Below are 24566 nucleotides of genomic sequence, written 5' to 3' on the forward strand. Positions count from 1 at the left end.
TTTTCTGAACCTTATTCCACATGCAAGTTTTATTATAATGTTTTCCTGTACCGTTAGCGAAAAGTTGCTATTAAAATTCACAAATGTACGTAAGTTATTAAAGTCTTAGGTACATCAATCAATAGCCTTTTTTTTGGCGGGGGGGGGACCGGTTTGTCTGTTCGGCACTCTTACCACAAACGAATTGAAATTTAGGTCATGGCGGGACTCCAACCGCTCGAATTTGTATTTGGCTTTAGTCGCGATAGGTACAGCAGCGTCGTCGGTGTTGCCGAATGGAGCAAAAAGTTCAAACCTGTCGGTGCTGTGCCACACAAATTACGGCTGGTGGGCTTCCTCTTCCACTTCACCACCTTTGTGAAGCGGTCCACGTCACATTGATTCGTCTGCCTCTGTGGTTTTACAACTTCGGAGACACGCACGCGGGAATTACTTTTACTCTTAGCGATTGCTGCTTCTCGAGTTTCGAAGTGGCGGCAATCGGCTGTTTATTTATTACATAAAATCACACAGCATTACAGCAAACACCACTATGACAAATACATACATAGACACATGATACAGACATTAACTTAGATGGAACATAGTAATATATTCTACTAATCTCTCTCTTGGAAGCCAAGGCAATGAACAGGCGCTGACTCAGCATAAATGACGCGGCTGCCCGCGACCCTGGTATTCTGCCAGAACCCTATATAGGACAGGGACGCCACTCGCAAAAACCCAAAACAAAACCATTTTAATTCAATTAAAATTCTAACCAATTCAATTCAGTCCAATTCAATTTAATTTAATTCAATCTATTTAATTTAATCCAATTTATTTATTTCTTCTTTCTTAAACACTTTAACCACTCAGATTTCCACTTTCTGCATATGTAAAAGATACTCTTGCAGCATCTGCTTGAAAGTTCTTTTTGTGACGCTATTATGAATAGGGGGATTAATATTGTTCCAACAATGAGTGACTAAGTACCGGAAACTCCCTCTAATTGCAGTATGCCGGGGGGTTACAAACAGAAACACCCTTGTCGACCTTGCTCCAAAGCAAGAGTTTACCGTCGATGACCAAGTGACTGTCTCATACAAATAATAAGGTACGTGAGACTGAACAACATCAAACAACAATCCAGCCAGATGCAATTTAAGGCGCCCCCCCATCGCAAGCATGTCAGACTTATTTAGAAAAGGTGTCACGTGACTCCGAAATAGACAATTTATATTAATAATTCACAGAAGACAGTTTATCCATCCTCTGACAAAACCTCAAACATTCATCACACACAGCCACCCATCCACTTGCAAAAACATCACAGTCTGGTGCATATACAAGAAGGGCATTAAAACAGCGCAGAGCGCGAAAAAGCAGTGATTTACTGTGAGACATAGTGCGCTCCGCCGGCATTGCCAGCTGATGGTGAACGCGTGGCCGTTAATTAATATTATTTAGCGGGGTACGAACAGGCGCACCAGTAACGCCACCATTTCTGGGCAATCGGAATCTCCTCGCAAGACGCTACCAGCAAAAGTCAGTAGGCCATAATTGCGTCTTAATTCTAAAGAATTTAACCCCAAGACGCCAAGGAGAAATTTCGGAGGGCATAAAAATGGGCAGTACCCATTGACTTACAATTATATGGACGTCGGGTCCGCGCTAAAAAGTGTCCGAACTTATAGGGCGTTAAAATCGTATACAGAGCGTCATTCACACTTTAGTCTTCGTTTGTTCGATTGACAGCGAAGCAAGCAAAATTAGACAGTACTGCGGTGACATTACAATTTAAATTCAACGTTTTAGCTTTTTCATATTCCTTTACATGTCACTACGTTTAAATAGGTTGACTTGGGACATGTTTTTCGTGGTTTTTTTATTAGACCCGTCGTCCATTTATTTGTAAGTCAATGGTAGTACCCATATATTTTCTTATATATATTCTTCCCTCCGCATGACATGTCCATGCCACGCTAACCTATTACTCTCCATCTTTTCCGTCACTGGCGCCATATTCAAACTTCCCCTGATGTACTCATTCCTTATATTTTCTCGTCATTCCACACATCCATCTCAACATTCGTATTTCCGCTGCGTGCACAGTTTTATCGTTTTCTATCGCTTTTTATCGTGAAACATTCTGATCCATACAATGTGACAGGTCTACGACGATCTTATATATTTAGTATATTTTCCCCTTAAACTAATATACATATTGCAACCTTTTTTTGGCGTTCCTCTGAATAACTCCACGACTATATCCACTTAGTAACTATATGTAATTACATGATTACAAAAAACCGCGGTTCGGTCCAGGAGTTCACCCCGAAGTTCAAATGAACCGTCCCTAATATTTGACTCGGAAACCTTTGTTCTTTAGTAAGTCTTTATTGTTTGCCTAATCGGTCGCTGCTCTCTTGTTTTATTCGGGTCAGCTCGGCATTTTCTCGGCCGCATTTGGTTGTTAAGTACAATGCGACAAAACGTACAACAAACACATTTTGCGGCCCGTTTGCTTTTGGTAATCTGGTAAAAAACAGACAGTTGCAAAATGTTAACGCCGTTTACACACATTTTTAACTAATTTCGCACCCTTATTGTAAATAGGGCTACATCTGCAAAATGACAATTTTTCAGGAGAGAATCTAAATTCAAATAATTATTTATTCCATAGGTAAAATTTTTACACATGAAACATTGACTTACAATTATATGGACGTCGGGTCCGCTCTAAAAAGTGTCCGAACTTATAGGGCGTTAAAATCGTATACAGAGCGTCATTCACGCTTTAGTCTTCGTTTGTTCGACTGACAGCGAAGCAAGCAAAATTAGACAGTATTGCGATGACATTACAATTTAAATTCAACGTTTTAGCTTTTTCATATTCCTTTACATGTTTAAATAGGTTGACTTGGGACATTTTTCTCGTGGTTTTTGTATTAGACCCGTCGTCCATTTATTTGTAAGTCAATGACTTGAAAACATAATTTTTTTAGGCTACTACTCGTTCACTGCGCTGACCTCCCTGAGAAGAACGAGCAAGAAACTCTAGAGATTGCTCTTTTCAAATAAACTTAAATGCTATAAATAAATAATAATAATAGGTAATGTAGACTTATGTTGTCTTTTCATACATCTTTATCTTGAATTTTGTACTATGACTTTTCAATTAAAATACTTTTAATGTACGTTTTGCTCCGGAATCGTATTGTAGAAAATACTCGTTTACCTTAGTTAAACGAAATCGTGGTTACCTGAGTTTGAACTTAGTTCTTTAAGATCATGGATATCTTCTTTCTTTATGAAATTATGTATATTTTTACGCCCATACAAAATATTTCAGTAAATACTGTTATGCCACGGCCATGACACCAGTCTGCTTAAACTTTCCTGTGAGAAAAAATCCGAGAATCTAAACGGTACACAGAACGAATCGCTCGTTTTTGCAACATAAATATGGTTTGTATATCTGCTTAAACATTTTAAGAACTTCTTCTTCGTGTGCCATCTCCTAATGGGAATCTGAACCTTGTACACTGCAGCTCTGAATAACGATCGGGTGTTTTTTTTTAATAACAAACAAGTGACGGTACGTGCACCTGATGGTAGGCAACACGCCTGTCCATAAGACTCAGAGCACAAAGATCTGAGGGGCACTGCACTGCGCCCGACACCCTGAGACATAAGTTGACAAGTCCCATGTGCCTATAATTTCACCCTTATCCGCCAAAACCGGAACGCAGTATTGTTCACATTACTGCCTGGCGGCACAAACAGGTACGGTGGTAGTATTTCCCTTGCCAAACTCTTTCACAAGGAGCATTAATGCTACTGGGTTAGATCGAAACATTTTTGCCTAATTGACCGCTCCAATCGTTTTGTCTTTGACCACGTAGTCGGTCTTTTCTCCATGTAAGCAACATGTTTTTGTTTATACTAGTTTTTTATAAAGTTTAAATATTTAGAGGCTCGGAAGGTGTTTTGGGGCCGCATTTTTTGATGGAATAGTTTTCAGATAAGATAAATGACATTTTCACCTCACTAGCTCGGAAAGACTTTCTTTCTCATTAGAAATCTGTGCGCAAAAGCGTTTTTTGCACGCTAGCGTGGAATAGGTTTTTGGAATTCGAACTTGATGATGGACTGTGGTGCACCTAACTTTTTCTTTCGATGAAAAAAATAGGAAAATGGCACGTTAAATTAAGCAATTTGTCGTAAATTACTTATTTATGTAACATAAATGCGTTGGTATATTTTATTCTTAATATTGTTGACATTAAATTGACAATGATAACTAATTGTTTTTATTAAATCATTTTAATTCGCCGAAGAACTAAAATAATTTCAATAATCACTTAATCATAGAAAATAAAAGTACAAGCAAGAATAAAAATTGATGAGGTGTAAATTCAGAACGCATCCGAAGATAAACTTTTTCTTTTCATTAAAAAAGGTTTTGTAGTTCAACTGTTTTTCTTTCATCTACCATTTCCCTCGCTATAGTGAGGTGAAAAGTTGTGTGTTTCGGTCGGCAGCAAAATTGTTTTGAAACCCTCGCTACGCTCAGGAATCTATATTTGAACCTAACCTAACCAATCTTAGCTTCCTTCGCTTGTTCAGGTTTCAATACAAACACTAGCGGCAAACAACAACCTTGCAGCCTTGCATAACAAATAATTATTATAGCGGATGATTCTCGTCAGCAGCGACATTTTCTCACTGTCGAAATAATATCGCGCCCTCAACGTCTAAAGAAAATGTTACTAAATATAATATATACAAAATTTTCTGTGTCCATAAAAATTATCACTTGAAATCTCTATTGACAAACATTCCGTTTTTGTGTATTGTATTAAAAACGTAATCGATTAAGATCTTTCAAAATAAAATCAAACATTGTTAAAAATTTGCTTGAAATAATTTCTTGTGTCATTTATCAAAATAATGTCTTTCCGGAAATGAATGTTACGAGAGAAACAAACCTCATTATTTAACCTTTTTTTCTTACGATATATATAACGAGATCCAAAATGGTTTTCATTCTGAATTTGTCCCGTTGTGCAGGCAAAAGAAAACGTCGCTGATTCTGTGGCGAACGAGGAACAGAGCGGACGCCACCGACAATCAGCATCAAAATATAATATAAAACAAAATAAAAATTTACGTCCACATTTTGCCGCACACAAGAAAACTTTACTGCCTTCGACCACTCTGGTGTCGAAAGATGAAGGCCGATTTGGGATTCCGAAAATATCAAAACTGCTTACGGTCGACATTTATGGCATTTCTTCGACATTTCTCTATCGAAAGTGTTTCCGTTATTCTAATGGTATTATTAAAGAGTTTCAAATCCCGAATCAGGAATCTTTGCTTCCCTTACAATCTTATGTTGCTTAAATCTTTTTCAGACGCGTACAGCATTACAGAATAAATTATCATAGTTTATATGTACCTAATATAATAAATATTTGAAGGCAACATATTATAATACCGGAGGTTGCAGTCGTAAATCGTAACTTTATTACGCTTGTGTTTTTACTATATTCCGCTCAAACCAATTTATAAATATTATTTTACTTCATTCCACATAAAGCCATGCTTGGAGTCAAGTTTTGCATCTCTATGTTAATTTTAACAATGCTCCTATTTAGTCCTTCAGGCAAGTACTGCTTATCTACTTAAACATTGTCATCAATTTGGATAAATATATGTATATATATATATATATATATTAGAATAATAACGCATAGAAACCTAGTCCGCACACGCTAAGTGAGGCAAATTGAAGCGCGCCCAATGGGCCTACACGAGCGGGCGGGCCTTCAGTGCTCAAGGTCAACTTGCACCGCGAACAGATCAAGAATTTTAGCTAAAAATGACGAAACGTGCGGTAAATGAGTGTAAAAATACGTCAGACAAACATAAAATAGATAGTAACATCACATTCCACAAGGAAGTAACGCGTTTCAACTTGTATTTTTATATAAATATTCACTAAAACCGAAAATTAACCTACTACTAAAACTAGCCTATATGAATTTGATTTTTGCCTCACTTGTGACAGTTCGTTTGATATGAAACTATCATTCTATGCGTTATTATTCTAAGTATATATATATAAAATAACTTATTATTATAAAATAAGTATATAAAATTTAATTTGATATCCGTGCATCTCTTTCGATATTAGAAGGACATGAGATCTAAATTTAGTAGTAATACAAACATGTCGTTTTAGTTTATGGAGTAGTCGATGCCAATTCTGACTGATATGGAAGAGATGTACAAAGCGCAAGTTTAGTTTACCTACGTTTGCCCGAATGTATCATCAATGTATCATCATCTCATCTCATCATCATAATATAACATTTTATTGTAAATTTATTTATTAAATAAAATTTATTGTAAATGTAATATTAACTTTAGATTTCTCTCTAACTCTTTGACTGTATTTGAATTGCTAATCGTAGCAAAACGTTGGCACAACTGTTTTAAATCCAGGACAAACCGTTCACCTCTGTCGGGCTCTATATACTACCTTGGTTACACAAGCCGAATTTTAGCAACTTTCTAGTAATTCAAATGCAGTACGTGTCCTACACGTTTCTTTGAGCATGACTAAAATGTCTATAAATCATATTAAGACTCAATTTACTGCCGTGAAATGTAATAGAAGTAACCAAATTGTACATAGCGTATGTAATTAACTTAATGTCACTTATGTAATACAGGTACGATATGGTAGCTGCGGAAATTCCCGGAATTGTGCGAGAATTCTCCGGACGACACGCGCCTGTTTTTTGGCTCGTATCAAGGGTTACCTATCAGTAGACCGAAATGACATTTTCCAGAAATAACTTTTTCTCAAAAATTTATTTATTTATTTATTTATTAATTACTTTCGAGGTTATGAAAATTTGAATTTTCATAACCTCGAAAGTAATTATTGAGAGGAAAATATTTTTCCTTTTAAACCTAACTTAGCATAACCTTTCTTTTTTTATTACCGTGAGGAAAATGCGTTATGTGGGACTCTCTCCTAGGGACTATGTCGGTCCCCAAGAGCATACCCACTAAAAACCTCACGATGTTCCTGCGCGCACCTGGCGCCGGAACCGCGGGGTCCCTTTCAGATGCTACCGCAACTCCGGTGGTGCCGGTCCGCCTTTGGGCGGACCCCTACACCATCCCCCCCCTAATCATAGGAGGCGACCTGCACGGAGATGCCCCGGAACATTTGGGGCATCTACCGGCGGCGGGCAGTCACGTGCGTCCTCTCCGCCGACGCCGAATGGGGTCCGAGAGGCCGCTGTCTTCGCGGACCCGTTCGGTCGTCTCCTTCTGTGACACCACGTCCTCGCAGAAGGAGACCATCGCCTGCCACGACCTCTCGCTTCCCATCATGGCTATGCTATTGTAACTATGCTGGGCAGTAAGAGGCACACCTCCAAGGTGTGCCTCGCCGAGTCTGTAGCAGCGCCACACTCGTGACACTCCGGGGTCACCTCCCTCCGTGCGATCTTGTGCAGGTAGTCACCGAAACAGCCGTGTCCGATGAGTACCTGAACAAGACGGTAGGTGAGGGACCCGTGCCTCCTCTTCCTTCAATCGGCCAGTATAGGGAGCAGCGCCTGGACGGTGCGCTCCCCGTATCTGGCCGATCGGAGTGCCTCCTCCCACCCCGCCTGGACGGAGGTATTGGCGGCACGCCGAACCCCCACTAGCTCCTCTAGTATCGATACGTAGCTTTTCAATATTTTTATTACACATACACTGCGTATTTTTATTTAATAAACCAGATGCTATCTAAATGACGCAAATAATTTTTTCTTCATCGTGTAAAGTTGTCAAAACTGAGACAGTACCGGTTGCCAGCTCACAGTCGATAGCCTGAAAGAACAACAACGGTTTCGTTATAATTCGATTTTCGGCGTAAAAACAAACGTTATTCGGAAAAAATAATTCATGTTTATGTTAGGTTACCCGTAGCAAGTTTCTATTTAGCATTTGAAGTGCAATTATTTAATTTAATTCTGTCTTCCTCTTTCCACCAACGGGGGACTTGACGTAGGCTGCGATTCCACCCCTACGTTGTCGACATTCCCAGGATTCTTTTTCAAGTCCCTTACTATTTTCAATATGTAACTAACTGTCATTGTCAACGTTACTGTTCTCGGTTTTAACAGCAGTCCGCCGAAGAGGTTCTTTCAAAAATAAGTACCATGCTGTTGCCTAAACGTTGGCGTTCTTGATCAATATTAACTGACAACATTGGCCCGAGCCTAGTGACCGCCAATAAGGAAATAATAACCTTTGCCTTCCTTTCTTCATCAGAAAAAAAATGAAAAGAAACTACAACATGGAGAAATTTGTTTATTAGCGCTTTTCTTCATGACTGTTTTTTTGAATGTAACTAACTAACTAAGCGTAACTTAAACAACGTCCATGTTTCGAATCATTGTGACGTCATGTACCTATCTATACCTTTAATTTCTAAGCTACGTGCATTTGTGAATGTTTATTAGCATTAACTCTCGCTGAAAGACATCATCGTGATGAAATCTACTTATCAAAGAAACCCCCCTTGTCAATGTGTCTGTTATAGAATTTCGTCGACCTGCCAACTCGACCTGAGAGGCTCAATTTACATTGCGGTGGAACGGAAGCGACGCGCTTCGCGAGAAGGCGCCCGCGGTCGCTGGAATAATAAATAAATATTACATAACATACGTGGCTCTGACCGCAAAGTAAATAGCTAAAGCACTTGTGATATGGAAATCGGAAACAACGACGGTATCACAAACACCCAGATCCGAGACAATATAGAAAAGTTAGTTTTCTACACTGACCCGGTTATCTCAGAGATGGCGACACCATGAAAACCGGTGTGCAAGCCACTCGACCACTGAGGTCGTCAATATTCTGCGCTTTCAGGCTATAGTATTTCGTCAACGTTTGACGTCACACTGCGCCTGCCTTCGCGTCGTTTCCCGCGGAGGCGCCAGGCGTCGCCGACGGCAGCTACGCGACATACGCGACTTTTTAAGCTCGTATCTAGTTTCTACGTTACACAATTGACCATAAAAATTCGCTTCCATTCCATTCCACCGCATTATAAATTGAGCCTTACTCAGTTGGAAGAGCGAGGAGACGGTATTCCCGTGGTCGCAGGTTCGAGTCTTGTCGTGTCGAAGTTATCTTTGTGTTCGATCTTTGTATTAATAATTATAACTTTTATATGCTTCTACAGGAAAATATTATACAATTTCACACATACATAATTTGTTTCATATAATCCGTATTATTTTTATGATTTTCATGTGATGAAACCATTCTTGCCGTATGATCACATGCGGCGTTATTGTAGGATACGATATGGCCTTCGAAGAGACCCATGCCTAACAGTGGGAGGTGTAAAGGGTTGATGATGATGAATAATTTAATTTTTATCATAAGTGCAGTTAAAAGTACTTGGCCCCGAAAAACCTTGGATGTCAGTATTACGACAGCAGATCATGTCCTTGGTTGAAAACCTTGGGTACGAGAACGCTAAACCTCAAATAGAACATCTAGTTAGAGGTAAGGTTATTTTTTATCTAATTAAGAACACGCTGAGCCTTTTCTCCTTAGTTTGTTTTTCGGCCGTCTCCTGTTAGATTTGTTTTAACAGTGTAAAAAGTGTTTTTTGAATCATGGCAATTTTTCGGAGTGCATGTTACATATTTTAAATTTTTGAATACTGACCTCCCTGAGAAGAACGAGCAAGAAACTCTAGGGATTGCTCTTTTCAAATAAACTTAAATGCTATGGAATATGGCACTTTGAATAAAATTTGTGTGGAATCTAGAGTCATGTCGTCTTTCCATATATCTTTATCTAACACGTAGTCTTCAATATTGTGATATGATACTTTTCAATTAAAATATTTTTAATGTAGTTTTTAAACTTAAGAAATGATAATCTTAATATATTTTTATGGGCATATAAAATATTTATGTAAATGTACTGTGATGCCACAGTCACAGTCTCCTTAAACTTTTCTACCAAAGTAAAGTAAACTAGTCTAGCAGTGCTAACATCGGTAAGCTCAAATATTCTGCGGACTGCGTTTTGCAGCGGAGCTTCATCTGCTGGCCAGGGAAGATATATGTGGAAACCATTGAAGTTTTCTATATAAGGTCACTCCCAAGAAGACTGCTTTATTAACAAGGTCTAACTTTTCTCCGTTTGTTTCTATGCTTGGACTAGTCGATTCTACGTTAGGTAATTCAAATTTAACACATTTTGTCTTCTTGGCATTAAGCAATAAATTGTTAGCATTAAACCAATAACTAACTTAGAGAGGGTATCATTAATATGGTCATAGTTAATGTCATGTCTGTCTGTTCTATCTATATATGTCTGTAGTATCTTTTGATATTGATCTCTTAACAAATTGTGGTTGCTTGGTTGCGCCCTCCATTGTGTAGGTTGGGTTATGTTAGTATATGAAATGGCAGAAGCCAATTTGCTTGCGTTTCCGAACTTGTTTCCCGATAAAATTATATTATAATTAATAAAATATTAATATACAAATATAATCTGTATTTACTTAGTTTTAAAAATAAATATCAAATTTATTTTGATACACATTTGTTGTAGTTTTTACGCCCAACATAAAAGTATCAAAGTAAATTTTTACAAATGAAACATTTTTTAGCGTAGCTCAAAACAGATTAAAATATCGATTGATTTAATTTATTTTATATCTTAGAGAAAGTGGATCAATCAATAAAAAAGATGACTGTTTAGATTTTATTCTCTGCTGCTTTTGCAAATTTAAATAGATCATTTACATTCATGCCATTTTTTTGAACTGATCTGATATTAAATTGTTTAGGTTTAATTATATTTAGGAAATTAAATCTATTTCCGTGTAGGACTAAATTAAATATCTAAGAAGATCTGCTGACAATGTCACAGAAATCCGTGTGAAAAGTAATCCTTGCCTGTTAGGTATGAATTATAATAGTGATTTTATCTTTCATGGCAGTGGTGGAGTCATTACATCATACTGTGCTTCAAGTCAAAGGTATCCATAAAATTATTGTATTTCTTTTTACATAGACGTTCGTTTGGCTATAATATCCCCTTATGTCAAGTGACACACGACTGTCTAAAAATACTTACTCACTATAATACTTACCTTGAATAGTACCAAATAGTTCTGGAGAAATATTTGGTAGATTATCCCATTTTTTTGCCATACGCATTAGGAAGGAGAAAGCAATGCGAATGGATGGTATATTGACGACATAAATATGGGGTGTTTCGGACTTCCAAATCGACCCAAGGAAGAACGGTGAGGGTACACCTTAATTGGAAAGAAGAAAGCAAATACATTTATTTGACTACCACGCATGTCAAACAAAAAATATTAACCTGTGACGCGTTATTAACCACTCACGCGATACATGCAGCCGTAGACGCATGCCACATCTAGAGGTGCCGATGATGATTTTATACCGATTTATCGGATATCGAAGTTATAACAGGTAAAAGAACTAATATTAATTGCTATTTCGGTAACTACTCTAGCAAACCATAAAGTTTTTAATGCCTGGGTCTGTCATTTAAAAAAAATAAACAACGTCAAAAATACGTCACGACAATCGTGTGGGTTATTGGTTGGGCTGGTGATTTCGGTGTTTATTTATTGAAAACATACCGTAAGTAGCGTTTTTTAAGTTTACCCTGAATATAAATGTTTATAAACTATACTTTAATGAGTAATTTCATGGTAAACGTTAGAACCACTCAAACGGAATATTATCGTATTTATCCAAGTACACCAAAAATTTCATTAGTGCTTTTTAAGTGCAGGATTTGCGGTGTATTACTGCATTTTATTGGAGATGTTTTTGTTGGTAGTACGGAGGGTATTTATTTAGCAATGCAGAATAATAATTTTTATTTATAAAAACTTGTATTTAAACTGAATGCTTTTCTAATTAGCGAAACCAAATAGCCGCCATTTTGCGGTAGGAGGAGCGCATCGCGTGAGCGGTTAATATCGGTTTTATTACAACCTCGACTGTGTAACGGGTCAATTGAATGAACGCCAAAATCTACGCTTCATACAACTGTAGGTATAAAATAGACCTTATTGTAAATAACACGTTACGTTATTAGAGATTTTGCAATTTTAGTTTCATGTCAGGCGAGTCCAAATCAAGGACGTTTTAATCACTAAAGTGTTTCTTTATTCCAGTTAGGCCAGACGGTAAGGCTGTTTTAAAACTTATTTGAAGATTGCTGGAGTTTCTCGAAATGCGGAATTAGATGACCAAGATTTTATTTTTCTCTGCATTAATGAATATCATGATATTCATATGTTTTTTTGTGAAAATACGCCTCTAGTTTGTTGATGCAAAGATCGAACAAACGCTGTTGCCTGTATACGAACCAGTGACTTCGCCAAACCGGGGCTACCGCCCCCCAACTGAGCTACCGAACGAGACATCATGCCTTGTGAATTTCTACATTTACAAATATAGCGACAGTGCACTGTTCGGCAGTACCGCACTTATGAACAAAGACGAGCGATTATAAGGCTTGGCCACATTACTTGTCTAAGTTTATGGTGAAACGCGAGGTATTAGATGTTACTATATAAGAAAGAAAAATATTTGATGCCATTTAGAACCGACGAGATGTTGGAAAATAACGATTAATGGCCCATTTACATGGGGTCAATTGACGAGCCGTTCCATAAAGCCAAGTCATTAAGACAGTTTAGTGAAAAGTGCGGAATTCCTAACGTCCTTCTAAACTACAGCCAGCATTACAATAAGTTTCTTTAAGATTCTTCACTAAATGGCAAGGCAAATTAGTAGAGTGGCTCAGGATGCACGTTCACACAAGGCCATTACACGAGCCAATTCATGTACCTGTGGTGGGGGAAGATGTTGGTCCGGAAAATTAGAAATCCTTCTAATTTTGTGGTCAGTCATAGTCGAAGAATCTATTATTTCATAGGTAAAATTAATTTATACTTCAAAACGTCACATTCAAGCTACTTTTAAGCTACTGGTCCTTCACTACGCTGACTTCCCTGAGAAGAACGAGCAAGAAACTTTAGGGATTGCTTTTTTCAAATAAACTTGAATGCTATGGAATACACTTTGAATTAAATTTGTGTGGAATCTGGAGCCATGTCGTCTTTCCATAAATCTGTATCTAACACGTAGTCTTCAATTTTGTAATACGACTTTTCAATCAAAATATTTGGTTGTGGATTGTCTTTATCGCTGGTCTGAAGACACTCCATAATTGATTGTCTCTGTTTATATTTTACACCAATAATGGCTTGGTTTAATGGAACGGCTTGTCGATTGGTCCCGTATAAATGGTCCTTAATATCTAAATAATGAGTTTCAAAATAGCTCCGCGTAGCTTTGCCCATTTTTTGTGCACTTCTGTCAGTGACAATGACAAGAAATCACTTTACACTGTGCTGTATGGGTCTATGCTTAATTTACTAGATTTTGTTATAGTTGGAAGCTATACGAAAAAATCGTGTATAATTGATGCTTATTATATTATTTATAATGACATAGCGATTAGAATGCAACTCTTCCGTTGCGATATTCGCAGATCCGAGTCGGAACTATTTCCGGTTCTTATGGACGGCCAATTAACTTCCGCAAGTTAAGAGTTAACGTAACAATGCGCCCCAATTGTCTACCTTCTCATTTTGCACTTTGCACGGGAGAGGACAGGCAATCCTTTTAAGGCGGAACGTTGTTGGGTTAATATAAACACTTTTGACGTGTCGACACAATCGTAGAAACTGATTGACAATAAGGTTGTTTTAGGTTACAATACGATAACTGAACTCGGTGAAGGAAGAGAAACTCCTGCACTTGTATATAGAAGTGAGTAAAAAGGGAATTTGATATCTAATCTTTAGTGCTGTTTAGGGTGAAAGAATAACCAACGCGTTACACATCATTAGCATCAACACCTTACGGGTTTTATAATATATTATTTATAGTACCAAAGAGATATAAAAGAAATATTAATTATAAAAAAGGTGAGCGAAGACGGATTTCTCTCTAAAAGAGATATGTTTTAGCTTGCCCAAGGCAATGAGAACAAAGGTCTTAATCGGACACAGCGTGCATGAGAAAAAGAGGGAGAAATATAATATATTAACAGATAAAAAAAAATCGATGCTAACATAAGTATTATAAAAAACATAGAATATCTATACACATAACGTATAACAAATAACGTCAACATATACACATATACAAATATACAAAATACAAGTACCTATTATTACATAATGAGTGATTTTTGCCTTGCGAAGATACGTGGAATTGTTCACTTGCTAAGTATTGCTATGATTAATTTATATTGTAGTAAAATTTTAGTCGTGCTCTATTAGTATTTAAAAATCACTTTTTCGTTTAAAGTTGGTTTGATACATTTAAGTGTTAAAAGACACCTGTCCACATAGAATAACCGCCCTAGCAGATTTGGACGAAGAGCTTAAGTTCGCGCAATATCTGGTCGATTCCATTTTATAGCACTGGCGTAAGTTTCAAGTGGCAAAGTGAGGTCTCTATTTCCCATATCACAATCAAGGCCATCGGCGGTCAGCTACTCCGCGTGACTGTGCATTGGTGGATAGACTTTCGATATTATTTGAAGAAATAAAAGACAGTGACCTTTATTTTGGACATCATCATCGTCAACAGCTCGACTTGACCCACTTTTGGGTATAGGTCTTATGTAGTTTGCAATATCCACCACCTTCCTGTGCTAGTCTTCCACCATCCAGGTGATGTAGGTACATCACCATGGACGATGTCGTCCATCCATTTCTCTATAGAGCTACGCTGCCAAGCATTAATATCAGCATTACTGTGTTCCGGTTTTGAAGGGTACTCACTTCAGTCACTTGTTGTGACTTGTGTACAGGCGTGTAGCTTACCATCAGGCGAACGACTTGTTGACGTCCCGTCACTTAATATTGTAAAAATATAGTTACCCATACAGCTACTTTAATTTACTCAATACATAATTATGTTATCAGAATCTACACCAAACTTCATACAAGATATATGGGCAGTCATCTCCAAACTTACTGAGTACTTAGAGCATTCAGCAAGCGGCGAGGGCGAAAATAAGAAATAAAACCATACTCTGAACGGACTTCTCTTTTCTTTTATTTGCCTACATAGTATACAGGGAATTTTTTAGTAAAAGTACTTTGTATCGTATCACAAATAAACCTTCAATATATGCTTAGTGCTTTTGGTTGCAGCTTACCAAATTCGGAAGGGGTTACTGCCAGCTTTCACTCGATATAATCTAGGATCGGCAGACTAAAGCACACAAGTCGAAAAAGTGCTTCATTTGTTAATATATAATTATATATTTTTTTGTGTTGTTTTTAGTGTTGGAAGTTAAATAACCTGTACAATAATGTTCGAAATTTGTAGATGTATTAATTAAAATGAATGATGTTGGTTTTTGTCTTATGTGCGTCTTTCGAGATGAGTCGAAACCAGCCAAAGTGGCGCGCGTGCAAAGTGCCTCTAAGCGGCTGATTGCTTCTTTTTTTAATAAAACTGGACACGTGGCTACTGTTGCTTTGGTGAATCGTTGTACCGTGAATAGTGATTAGTACACGACCATTTGTTTACCGGAAATTATTGACAAACTCCGTAAAAACTACCCTAAACGCCGTATCTTATCGTATCTATATCTTGCACCACGATAATGCCAGTTCTCACACGGCCAGACAGACAAATGAATTTTTGAAGGTGATTTTTTCACCTCATGAGCCATCCAGCGTACGTTAGGAACCTGGCACCTTGTGATTTTTATTTATTTCCAAAAATTATAAATCAGTTACGCGGTCAACGATTTTCATCACCTGAAGAGGCTGAAATGTTTTCAAAATTAGTTCATTCGTATGAAAAAGTGCATTAACGCTAACGGAGAATATTTTGAGAAACAATTAATTCATTACTGACCATTCATACAATTTTTTTCTTATCTATTCCGGAAACTTATAGTGCGCCCCACGTATTAATGACAAAACATGTACCTAGGGGTCGATTCAGAACCTTACGATAACTCGGTTGTCGACCGATTCTATTAGATATCGTACGATTTCTTTTCATTTTTATTCACAATAACCGAATCGAACGTCAAACTGTCGTATTCGAAACCGAACCGAAATGACGTCACACCCTTACGATTACTCGAACTTCTGAACACAATTATCGAATGATAGTTACCGAAATGTAATATGGAAATCTCTTATTATTTTAAATAAAATCTGGATTTAGTTCAATTTTATTAATTTATTTTAATGCAAGACCAATGCATTTCTATATTTTAGGCCTTTAAAGTGTTAAAAATGTGTATTAAAGGTGTTTTATTTTTCTTATAATTAATTGAATTAACTCCGTAAACGCTGTTTATGGAGTAAGTGAAAAAATAATAGAAATAATAGAAAAATAAATTCCTAAACATTGTACACGTGCTATGGTATAAGATTACGACTAAATATTTAGTTAATACAAAATACAAGTCTGGGCTTAGCGAGCTGTTGACCGTACTACTCAACGTGGCTCAACTACGGTGTAATGCTGTGTGACCTTACAGAAAAAAATAATAAGAATTCTAGCTAACATTGATATAACCGAAAGTTGCATACCCTACTTCCATAAATACAATATTTTAACTTTACCATTCATTTACATTTTTGAATCCTGTAAGTTTGTCAGAAAATATCATAATGTCTATAAAAAACGGCAAGACATACCTACAAACTATTGTCTTCGACATCAAACAGACTTATGTTACCAAATTCAACTCTTTCTCTCCATTCATCAAGTCCATTTGTAATGTCTATAAAAATTTATAATACGTTACCAAAAACCATAAAAGAAATACCCAGTGACAACAGTTTTACATCATATTTGAAAAAAATTTTAGTAAGTAAAAGTTACTACAATGTAAGCAAATATTTAAACAATAAAGAAATATGTTCCTATTAAAATAATTAATGTACACAGTGTATTTAGTTAACATACGTGTATAAATACTAGGCATAAATTAAATGCTACCGTAACATTTTGTTAATATTTATTATATTCTTTGTTAATAACATTGTATAGACATTTATAAATCTTTCAAAATAATAATATAGTATTGCAAAAGGTTTTTTAAAGATTTTATTTGTTAAATGTTGCCCTCTCTGTGTGTTTTAGCTGTGCCAAACAGGGTCCCAAAGCTCTAATTTAGTCGTGTCCACCTGCTACATAAACTATTGGGAATGCAATAAAATATTGGTATACTAGGCGTCTCTTCTAAAATCTCAGTTTCTTGTGACTTGTGTTAACTATCAAATTTTAGAAACATACATCTGTTAAGGTCAAGGCACAAACACTGTAACTAATCAAATGTAACACCACGTATATGACGATAAAAACATACAGATTCCACGCGTTTGGTCAGGCTTTTATCATAATTATCGCAGTCACCTGAAAAGCTGTGTCAGAAAACGTGTTTACGCTGAATACATGCGTCTGAGTCGGACTTAGATGCGTTATTTAGACAAATGTGTCACTTATTATTAAATTGGCATACAATATGTTGCTAGAAATATTGTAACATATTGTATGCATGTTACAATATTTCTAGTCTACTTTTCAATATGTCATTATTGAAAGATACATCATTCTTTAGTGGGTGAAATGACACGCTGTGTCTGCCAATGAGAATCCAAGTACGTGAGTATGTGTATTTATGTACAAAAAATATTTGTATGGTCCACATTTGCAGTTATTTATATTATTCATAGTTATGTTGGTTTTATAGTATGTGGTTTAAGTATATTCATATCTTTATACATTATGTTCTTACGTCGCAATAAAGTCCTTTCACGATGTTGTGCTAGGGTTCGGTGGCAGAGATCTTATTTAGGGATAAGCAAGCCTTCCTTTAACTCTCAGTTCTATGTAATTTAACTGTGTTTTTTAAATAAAGAACATAACATGCTGCCGTTTCGAATCTGTTAACAAAAATGCATACTGAAGGGGTCTCTGTTTATTTATCGCACTATAATTTAGATGGAATGTATGCACAATCAGAAAATACTGGAAGCAATCAAGTTTGAGTAGCATGCTGGGTTGACTGTTTTTTTTTAATTAAAAATTTAGTATATGATTGATTGAAAATCCAACTCTATTGTCACATGAAGATGGTCAATAATGTAGCAGGCATTTTCTTGTGATGTCATTGTCAGTTCTGAACTACAATGCGACCAGCCTAGTTGCAGTAGAGCTTCTTGCAAAAGAGAGAGAGTCAGCATTGCTGTGTTCCGGTTTTGAAGGGTAAGGGTGCTGGTGAAATTACAGGCACATGGGATTTGTCAATTTATGTGTCAGGGTGACGGGCACAGTGGTAGTGCCCCTTAGATCTTTGCAATTTAAAGCTCTTAGTGGTACAGTAACTGTTATGGACAGGCGTGCAGCTTAACATCATGCGCACGTCACTTGATGTTATAAAAAAAGCCTAAGCAAGCTCGCCGCGGTGCATGCGGTTGAGGTAAGGTTGGTTTTGGGCGTTAATTGGTGTTTTCTCAGTCGCATAAGTTCAAGTTCTTATGATCGTAACGGTGTTGTGAGAAAGGCCAGTTTGTGATGAGCTGCGTTGGGTATGATGATGGCGGTTCAGGCTCTGACGGTGTGACCTCCTTAAATCGTCGTCCTACCTTTTTATCGCCTTCTCTCCGTATCCTGGCAACTCGTTTTTGAATTTGAATCTTTCTTTAATAATTCCTTTGCCTCGCCATTCTGATTTTGTTTCGTTTCATCGTCACTGCCTGCTCGAACGCGGCAGCGTAGTGTTATTTCAATTAATTGCGTCTGATTTTGATTCCTTTACCAGATTTGTAATAGTTACTAGTCATGTGCCAATATTAATACCAATCTGTAATTCGGTATAACTCGGCGAATTAAGTTAGAGAGTGTTTTGTAGTATTGTACATGTTTTATATACCTTTTTTTATAACAGCCTCTTTTATCTCTTCACCAACTTGCAATAAATTTCCGTCGACCTGAAGTTTTTTTATTTTATTGCCGTGAACCTGGTCACGGCTCATTGGGGTTTTCTACCTTTTCAAGGCTGTTGGTTAGTTATTTTTGGCGATGTTCATTAATTGATCGTTCTTTGTAATAAGTTGAACTATCATTGACCATTTTTACGGTGTCGCCATCTCTAAAGTTCCGAGTTCGATCCCCGGTCGGACCAATGTAGAAAAAACTGTTTCTATATTGTCCCGTGTCTGGGTGTTTGTGGTACCGTCGTTGTTCCCAATGTCCATAACAAAAGTGCTTTTGTTACTTTAAATGTGTATTTCAGATTGATGTGGATTGGTGGCTGGCGTAGGACGAGTAGCGGTAGCATATTGTTGTATGTTACATGCGAATTAAGTTGTATGTTAAATGCAATATTTACTCAAACTAGCTGCGTGCACGTTGCACGTGACAGACCACACTTCATGCGATCCGAACACCCTGTAGGTGCGAATTTGAGGCCTAATGGAGTACCCATAGAGTACCTCGCTTGGGCTGGTCGCTTTGTGGTCCAGTACCAACAATGACGTCAAGAAAGAAAGAAAGAAAGAAAGAAAGAAAAGTATTTTATTCAGCACAATACACGTGGAGTACAATATTAATAATTAGTATTAAAAGTGTATTATTGCACTGAAAAGGATCCAACTCAGCTAATACTGCGGCAGGGCCACAGCGCTGGTTTTCAGTGGACCCTTTTCGAAAATGCCGATTTAAAGAAATAAAAATATATGAATAAAATAAAAACAAACGTGGACGCGAGTTAAATAAAAACTTAAACATGAAACAATATAATTAAATAGGAAACGTAACATAACACAAATTTCAGCTAATGTCCCAACAAAGATTCACTCTGCTTTTTCTTTTTAATTTTGTATTTTGGAGGCGCATTAACACAAATAAAATTGTTCCAGACGTGTTTTGTAGATTTAGAATGTGCTCTTTGAGTTGACATTTGAACGCATAAACGGATTGTCATGTCATTGTCACGTCATAAGAATATGCACGCTCAATTATGAACCTTCTGCTTGTGTCAATAGAGTTGATTTTCAATGTTAACATTGGCCCAGAATCGCCAATTCCTACTACTAATAAAGATACAAAAATACTAAATATATCAAGATATTACAGAGCCTTTAAAACCGTCATATTGACTGAAAATAACATTATCAGAACCACTTATGTGATTGCAATCCACGTACAATCGCACACAACTTACGCAATGCAAAAAAATATAAAAACATACACTTAACAGCATAAAACTGTAATGATAAAATACGAAAAAGATATGAGAAAGATTTAAAATTTGCATAAGCAATATTTTATATAGTATAATAATAGTATATGAAAACGATTTTGCAATGAAAATTTAATTTTAATATCACGCACCTTGAGTAAATGGCCCAGTGGGATAAATACTTGTTTTTTTGGACATGAATTTCTAAGCTACGTAAACCTTGTAAATAATTAGTAGAAATCTTTCGTAAATTTTGGAAGAAAACATGTTGGTGTATACAGAGGCGTAGCGTCGATTTCTGACGCCCGGGGAAGGTAAATTTGCTGCATCCTCTATTTTCACGGTTACAAAAGTAGATCCTTCGGGCAGGCTCGACTCGATTGTGTTTTTATGTTCGCCTGCCGTCGTCACTTTCAGGATATCGTTTTTGTTGAAGTACTGGCTAGAGTGTACTTCGTGTTCTATAATCAAAATTTATATTGTTTTGTATATTTCAAAAACTTGCTTGTCATATCGCCACTTCAAATAAAATCACTAATTAGTAAGCAACGTCTTTCCGATTTTCTCCATGAAAACGCCACAAAACGTTACCAGCACGAAGTTTCGTCATTAAGAAAATTTAGTAGTGTGGAATAAATTGTTTTGCTACCTATGATGCTAAGGCTGCCTTTCCACAAAACATGTGCGGCGCTGTGTGAAACGGTGTGATGTTTTCCATTTAAGCAGTGCGAGGTAGCGTAGTTAGTGTCATACTTTCAGTAGCTCTAGATTTCTAAACCGTTTTGCACATATTCCTCGCCCACATCCCTCGCACTCATTTCTCGCACACATCTCTCGCTATTGTATATGCACAAATACTTAGCTCCGCTACTAACCCTTTTCCACCGGAGCTGCTCTAAGCTAGCGAGGAAAATGAAGTAATCCTATTGGTGGATTTTTTCACACTGCTTCGCTACGTAGCACATCTCTGGTGGAAAGGCAGCTTTAAAGGTTTTATACTGAAATTCTTAGCAAGGTTTTTTTGAGAGTTTTGATTGTGGGTGAGTGTTCATTTTATTAAATATTGGCTAGAGTGTTCTTCGTATTCTGTAATAAAAATTTCTATTCTTTTGTATATTTCTAAAACTTGCTTGTCATATCGCCACTTGAAATAAAATCACATGATTTTTTCTCCACGAAATCACCACAGTTTTCTCAAAATTAAATAGTGGCATTTGTTTTCTAATTTTGAGTAAATAAATATATATTTGACTAGTTAGGGGCCGAGCTCTCCCCCTCTGCACCCCTTCTTCTTCTTATCTGCACCCCTAACGCTACGCCACTGGATGTCCAAGGGTTAAACATGTATGTCTACTATTATATTAAGAGACGAGACGACCAAATGATAATGCCTATCGATAACGGTGACCACTGCGCCTTTTAATGTCATCCTTGCTCTTCAAAACCGGAACACAACTTTACCGTTTGGCAGCAGAGAGAAAGATGTCAGTTACTGACAGTAACTATATATTACAGACTATTATAATCACAAATTATTAATTGACGCGACGAATAAGTCATGCGTTTGGTGATGAGTGACACGCCTCACTAACGGTTGCAGTGCCACTCAAAAAAATTGCAAAGTCCTGAGGGGCACTGCCACTACGCCCACTCTCAGACATAGAGTTGACAAGTCCCATTTGCCTGTAGTTGCACCGGCTTACATTACTGCTTGGCAGCAGAAATGGGTAAAGTGGTTGTACTTCCATGGACGAACTCTTTCACAAGGATCTCTTCTGCTGTGTCAGAAGCATATCGGATGAAGGTTCATGGTTTCTATCTATCCCAGTTGCAGACAGGCGTGAAGTTGATGCCATTAAGTCTAAAATATTTTCAATATGAAAGTCGGATTGCAAGTGTGCCAAGGACTTCAGATATATCAAACGCCCTTCTAAAACAGGGTTCCAAAAATAGACTTGCTGATAAGGCCAATTGTTCTGCAGTATATACGATAAGGAACATATTCTTAAGTATGAAGTTACAGCTTTTATTGATGGATCTTTTAGGCAAATGTGTTGCGGGAACGAAGATATGCGTATTTTAGCGTGATAAAGATCATGGTACTATTCTAGGTATGACTATTAAGCATCGAATGCGCTTTCGCGATTGGAAATGAAGGTATTTTGTACTTAAGGTCATCAACGTAATCAAATTATACTTGAAATAAAGGTGGTTTGCATTTATGTTACACTCACGCACATACTCATGGCCCCGCTCTAGAAAAACCCTGTATCGCGGGTTCCATAGACACACACATAGACAACCACAAATTACACCCAAGCTCACGAAAGAACTAAATGTAGGCCTTATAAATATTTCTCCCGGCCTAGGAATCGAATCCGTGACCTCAGTGTGGAAGTCCAGCATAGTAACGGTTCGACGATGGAGGTAGTTAAAGACGTACCCGGTTGATCACTTTACCATTGATGCCTAACGATCGTGGGCGCTGGATCCCGGGTTCGATTCCCGGTAGGACCAATTTGTGAAATGAACTTTTCTTAATTAGTTCTGGTCTGGGAGTTCTGGGTAGTGCTCTGGAGTAAAATCCGTTGCTCTGGTACTCATAGTATAGGAAATATTCTTTATCGAGTTCTTAGGTTTTCGCGATTGTTACACATAGGAAATGAAACTATTTTTCCTGATTTAAATCGCGTATATTTGTTTTTTCAAACAAATATATCATATGATAGTTTTTATTAGTACAATTTTTGTGGTTTTTTTTTAAATACTATGGCATTGTAATATTTGTTTCCATCTCTATTATGTTTCTTAAGTCTTATGGCAGCAATCTTCCGTAATAATCTTAATATGTATTGTATTTATTGTAAACTGCGCAGGGAATTCAGGTAGCAGAAAGAACGCTGCCAGGAGAATTTCAGGTACGTTCTGAATAAGTCTATACCACATTACATTTATCACCATCATCGTCAACCTTTTGTATGTCCAGTGACAGGTTTAACCCCAAACCACCCTGGCTTAATGCGTGTTGTGGGGATTCCACAAAGGGTGCTGCCACTAAACAGTCACAAATATACGTAACTTAGAAATTACAGTCATAAATTGGTGCCGTAGGGATTCAATTCGTCGACCTCTTAGTTAAGAAACAACCGTCTATAGAACCTCAATGGCTTTAGTTGATTCCACATCACAGTGAGAGTGTTGAATCAATCACTTTAGAAAAAATATATAGGAAAATTGAGGATGTATACTGTTTACTATTATGTTGTGAAAACAAGATGGCTAAAAATTTTCACGATAGAAAAAAAAACATATACTTACCTCGAAATTTTTCAAGAAAACCGCTGTAGTCAATAGGTATTTTACATATACCCATTGACTTACAAATAAATGAACGACGGGTCTAATACAAAAACCACGAAAAAAATGTCCCAAGTCAACCTATTTAAACGTAGTGACATGTAAAGGAATATGAAAAAGCTAAAACGTTGAATTTAAATTGTAATGTCATCGCAGTACTGTCTAATTTTGCTTGCTTCGCTGTCAGTCGAACAAACGAAGACTAAAGCGTGAATGACGCTCTGTATACGATTTTAACGCCCTATAAGTTCGGATACTTTTTAGAGCGGACCCGACGTCCATATAATTGTAAGTCAATGCATATACCAATGCTTTTTTATATCAACTGAACTAAACAGAACGATATACGATGTACGTGTTTCAAATGGATTTAATTTTATTTAAAAAAACAAATTGTGAAATAAAGCCAGGAGTGGCTCGACCTAAGCAAAATCAACCGTATTAGTACGGGAAATGTTTTGAATTCGAACTGATGTAGAATAGACTCTTAATGGGCTACCGTCGCTTTATTAAACTCCAATACTCGACATAGATATCTCTAAAATAGGAAACTTTATCCTAGATTTATCTCTAAGTAAATTTCTGTAACACCCAGGAAGTTCCTTGGTTATATTCTCATTAGATCACTACGTATAATAGTTTGTTAAAATTTAAAAAACCTGACATTTTCCTGTAAGTAACATTATTTTTCTTAAAACTAGCTGGAACTTTTTTGAGTGAAAGTATTTATACCACACCACCAAGCATTGTTGTTAATTAGTTCTGATCTAAGTGTTTTAGGTTCTCTGTTCATAGTGCAGGGAACTTCTAGCTTTTTTCATGATATCAAGTGACGGGATGAG

At 36.9% G+C, this 24566-nt stretch overlaps 1 long non-coding RNA gene across 1 annotated transcript; it reads left to right on the forward strand.

The window, feature by feature from the left end:
• The first annotated feature begins 242 nt into the window (after window positions 1-242).
• On the forward strand, window positions 243-23285 carry LOC113225545. The gene is made up of 2 exons (XR_003310029.1): window positions 243-1096; window positions 23244-23285. It is a non-coding gene; the product is annotated as an uncharacterized LOC113225545 (long non-coding RNA).
• Window positions 23286-24566: the final 1281 nt, after the last annotated feature.

Source organism: Hyposmocoma kahamanoa, unplaced genomic scaffold (assembly GCF_003589595.1).
Source record: "Hyposmocoma kahamanoa isolate Upper Pololo Valley unplaced genomic scaffold, ASM358959v1 166, whole genome shotgun sequence".
NCBI classification, from domain to species: Eukaryota; Metazoa; Arthropoda; class Insecta; order Lepidoptera; family Cosmopterigidae; genus Hyposmocoma; species Hyposmocoma kahamanoa.